Here is a 4,441-nt window from a genome sequence, read left to right on the forward strand (position 1 = left end):
ATCTATGGTATATAGGCACAATAAGAGAAATATGGATACCAAAACCATGCCCATTACTCGATGCAAAGTATTCTTCCAAATAAACGAGAGGCTTACCTGTATAAACAAAACTGAAGTTATTTTATCCTAGTCCATACAATATATGCAGTTGTGCTGGTAAATACTGTAATTATCTAAATGAATTAAGTGTAGAAAGTCAAAAAAATCATCAAAATTAGCCATTAACATTAGGACATTGACATGCCCTTAATAATATTTCTGTTGAATCGAATATATATTTATTTTTTTTTAGACAATTTCTACACAATATAATTTTCTATTAATAAACAAATAAATATATGTTCCTGTGTAAATTCCTTCTACCTTGTACCTTAATATAAACAGTATGAATTAAGAACTAACAAAACAAAAACTCAAAATATGATAATAACAAAGAAGCCAAATTCAATCAAACATAAATTTACTTGATGGATAAATTTAAAGTTTCTTACAAATACTGGCAACTGAATTGGAGAAAATAATGCTCAAACAACAGAAGTAAGAACTAGAATAGAAAGAGCATTAAAATTAAGGTGCTATGTGTTTTTAATACTGTATTAGGGATGTACAGACCTTCCAGCTGGATACTCAAACAAGAACACATGAATAAACTATAGTTGTTCAAAATGCGGTATTATAAAAGGATGCTTAGAATATCATGGAAGGAACAAACATGGAAATACTTCGAGATAGGCAAGGAATATAAAATAATTAACACCATTAAAGCAAGAAAGTTTCAATATTTAGGACATCCAATGAGAAAACAGCGGTATTAGGGTCTTAGAGTAATTATCCAAGGAACGATAAATGCTTCTTCTTCCCCAAGCATTGATAGAAGTAGAATTTCATGGTTAAGAAATTTAAGGGATTGATTTAACTACGCCAATGAATAGCCATGATAATATTCAACCTCCAATAGGCGATGGCACCCAAAAAAGATAAATATTTCAGAATTGATTAATTTAATATCTGTCTTTATTATCTATACACAAACTAATATAAAAAGAACTTAAATCAAAAACAAAAATAGTTCTAAGCACTAATCTGGTAATAATAAATGAAGTAAGTAGACATGAAATAAAAAAAGGTATGCGATGGCCGGGAATCGAACCCGGATCAACTGCTTGGAAGGCAACTATGCTGACCATTACACCACCATCGCATATGTCAAGATTGATCGTTATATAAATCACGATAAGATAACAACATAATTTGTTCAATAAAAAGCACTTTCACTATTCGTTCGCAGAAACTCCAGTCTAGTATTTATACCTTTCAAGTAAATTGTAGAGAAATATTTTCTTATTATCCCGTATTTTTGAAGAATTTCAAAATTATTAATGTATTTTATTTGGCTCAACAAATTTGACAGTCGCAATAAAAAAACATACAGTTTAATTGTTTAAATAAAAGATCTTATTATTTGTTACATTTTTGGATTCTACAATCAATCAAGTGTTTTTTAATAACAGTATTATACAGGGTGTACTGAAATTACATTGCAATATTTTGCCAACTGCATCTTTGTCTAAAGATAAGACAAAAACTTCATATACAGGAATCTTGAAAAGTGAATCGTTTTCGTGTTACAGGATGTCTTATAATTCCTAGTGAAGATGGTTTATTAATAATATTTTCGAAACGCCTAGTCGTTAGTTTCCGAAATTTTTATCGCATACTACTGTTATTATTACTAACTGATTTTATAGTATTTTATGCTAAAATATATACAGGGTTAATAAAAATTTGTAGTCAGCAAAGATAAAAATGTCATTACTTTTTTTTTGGTTACTTTTTAATTATTTGGACAGTAAAATTAAAAAAAAGAACATTTTTACATAAAACAAGTTTTCTTGTCTTATTTCGATAGAAGCGATCGTTTTTAAAATAATCAAACATAAATATCTTAAACCTACACTCATAAACTATTTTTAATCATGTTTATTAAAATTAAAAGGTATGTTACAAATCTAGACACAAGACTATTACAAATACTTCATTTTAAGATCATAAACTATTTTCTTTGTTTAAAATTTTATTTCAAAATTCTTAATAATGTGCAAATAATCGAGAAAAATTAAAACACTTAACCTATTAGCTTAGAAAAAAACACAAAAAATACCAAACAAAAAAATTCTTGAAACCAGAGGCTTTTAACGAAATAAGACAAGAGTACCCTTTTTATGTAAAAATGTTTTTTTTTTAAATTTTACTATCCAAATAATTAAAAAGTGGCCAGAAAAAAGTTTTGACATTTTTATCTTTGCTGACCACTAATTGTAAACGACCCTGTATACATTTTAGCATAAAATGTTATAAAATCAGTTAGTAACAATAACAGTAGTATACGATAAAAATTTCGAAAAATAACGACCAAGCGTTGCGAAATATTAAAACACAAAAATCATTTTCAATAGGAAGTTTTTGTCTTATTTTTAGACAAAATTGCGGCTGATAAAATATTGCGATTTCGGGACACCCTGTATATGTCTATTTTCAACTGTTTTCGAGTTACCAACGCTTAAATATTCATTATTCTTAAGTTAATAATTCTATTTATTAAAAATAAACTGTTATTCAAGTACATTAATATAAAACACTGGTTATTCAGGATCACCTTATATTTGAAGATAATTAAAATTTAGACTTTAAAATAGTTTTTCATAATGAATTATCCCTTGCATGAAAAACTATGGATGATAGTGCTGTATTACAAGTGTGTGTGGAAAATAGCAGTATAGCACAAAGAAGATACGTTGCTAATTCTCATTAAAATATATATACGTAAAACTATTTATAATACTTGAAAATATATTTAAAGGAACTAAATCATTACAAGCATCATTCAATAAGTCTATGGAAAATTCAAGAGATAGCGCAGAATAATGTTTCTTAGTTGGCAGTACTGTTAACTAGAGAGCTGTTAAAGTTTCTCCTCATCCTCCACGTAGTATCATACTTATTATCAATTAAAGTTAACAACTTTTGTTTGTTTATAATAATAGAGAAAATTAAGTTTCGAAGGAACAATTCACAAACGCTTTTTGAAAATCTGCTGGTCATTTAAGAAGCAAAAAATTAATGCGATGGCCGGGAATCGAACCCGGATCAACTGCTTGGAAGGCAACTATGCTGACCATTACACCACCATCGCACAATAACAGTATTTTAAAGCAAATCACCTAATGGCAAATTATTATTTTATATAACGGATACTTTCACTTCACTTCTCGCGCTTGCGATATTAATTTGAAGTCTTCTAATAACGCCCCGCAAATATAACCATAAAATCGCGCTCAAATGGGTATTTTAAAAACACAGACATTAAATTTAGGACATCATAATAACTCCAGAGCGTCGTTAAAATGTCTAGAAATGTATCTGCGGAAAAGTCGCGACAGTAAAAACTCCATCGGTTGATTTCCCAGAGGGTAGAAAGAGCGTTGGACACATTTTCTGTCGTCTTTCGCCTTTTCCGGCAACGACCTTAATTTTTCACGACAATTTTCAGATAAACCGTTTCGTCGTTTCGATTTATTTAGATGCCTTAATAGATCATAGAATAAAGATCTTAAATAATATATACGTTCATCTCTCAAAGGCTTAGAGCAGCTGTCAAATTCTATTATGTATGTACTTGCACGCGTTGGATGTTTCTTTAAAGGGTATGTGCAGGGCTTTAATTTATTTTCAAGTATTTTTAAGACTTACACGTCATATGGCAAGCGGAGCACGGATAAATATTGCAAATTTATATTGACACATCTGCACATCATGTTCTAGTTACTATTAATATTACTAGTCCTTTAGCAAATAAAATTATATTTACTTATATGCTTTTAAAAATAATGAAGTATAATAGGAGGCCTTACTAAATATTTGCTGTAGATTTTCATTAAATTTATTTTAATTTATCATAATAAATTAGTGCCTCAATTATCTTAATATGCTCAGGTTCATATAAGAAGATGAATATTATTTTATTAAATAGTAAATTGAATTAAGATTAATAAAAATAAATGAGAGGTATCTAAGTTAAATTCATATTTTCACATTAAAATAAATGTATTTATTGTATAAATTAAAATAATTAAATAATAGTAATAAATAAAGTTAGGTTATATGCCTAAATCTATAAGAAAAAGGATCAGGTTTTGATTATAAAGAACCATTTCCACAGGGCAAAATATCTTTTTTCTTCTTTTCACAGCATCTCTCCCTAGCTTAGTTAATAAATGCAAATAATAAAAAAAGCAGCAAAAGAGGCAAAAACTAGTAGACACTATTATTATTTAAAAAATAATAAGTACTACAAAACATGGAATGCATATATTATGAGTCTTATTTTATTCAAGGATGAACTTCATTCTAAGCTTAAAGAAATTATTTATTTAAAAAAATT

General features: G+C 28.0%; 2 non-coding genes across 2 annotated transcripts; both read right to left on the reverse strand.

Annotated features, from left to right (window-relative positions):
* Window positions 1–1,129: 1,129 nt before the first annotated feature.
* On the reverse strand, window positions 1,130–1,201 carry Trnag-ucc (transfer RNA glycine (anticodon UCC)). The gene has a single exon. It is a non-coding gene; the product is annotated as a tRNA-Gly (tRNA).
* A 1,920-nt stretch (window positions 1,202–3,121) lies between these two features.
* Window positions 3,122–3,193, reverse strand: Trnag-ucc (transfer RNA glycine (anticodon UCC)). The gene has a single exon. It is a non-coding gene; the product is annotated as a tRNA-Gly (tRNA).
* Window positions 3,194–4,441: the final 1,248 nt, after the last annotated feature.

The sequence above is a fragment of the Anthonomus grandis genome, chromosome 8 (assembly GCF_022605725.1).
Source record: "Anthonomus grandis grandis chromosome 8, icAntGran1.3, whole genome shotgun sequence".
NCBI lineage: Eukaryota > Metazoa > Arthropoda > Insecta > Coleoptera > Curculionidae > Anthonomus > Anthonomus grandis.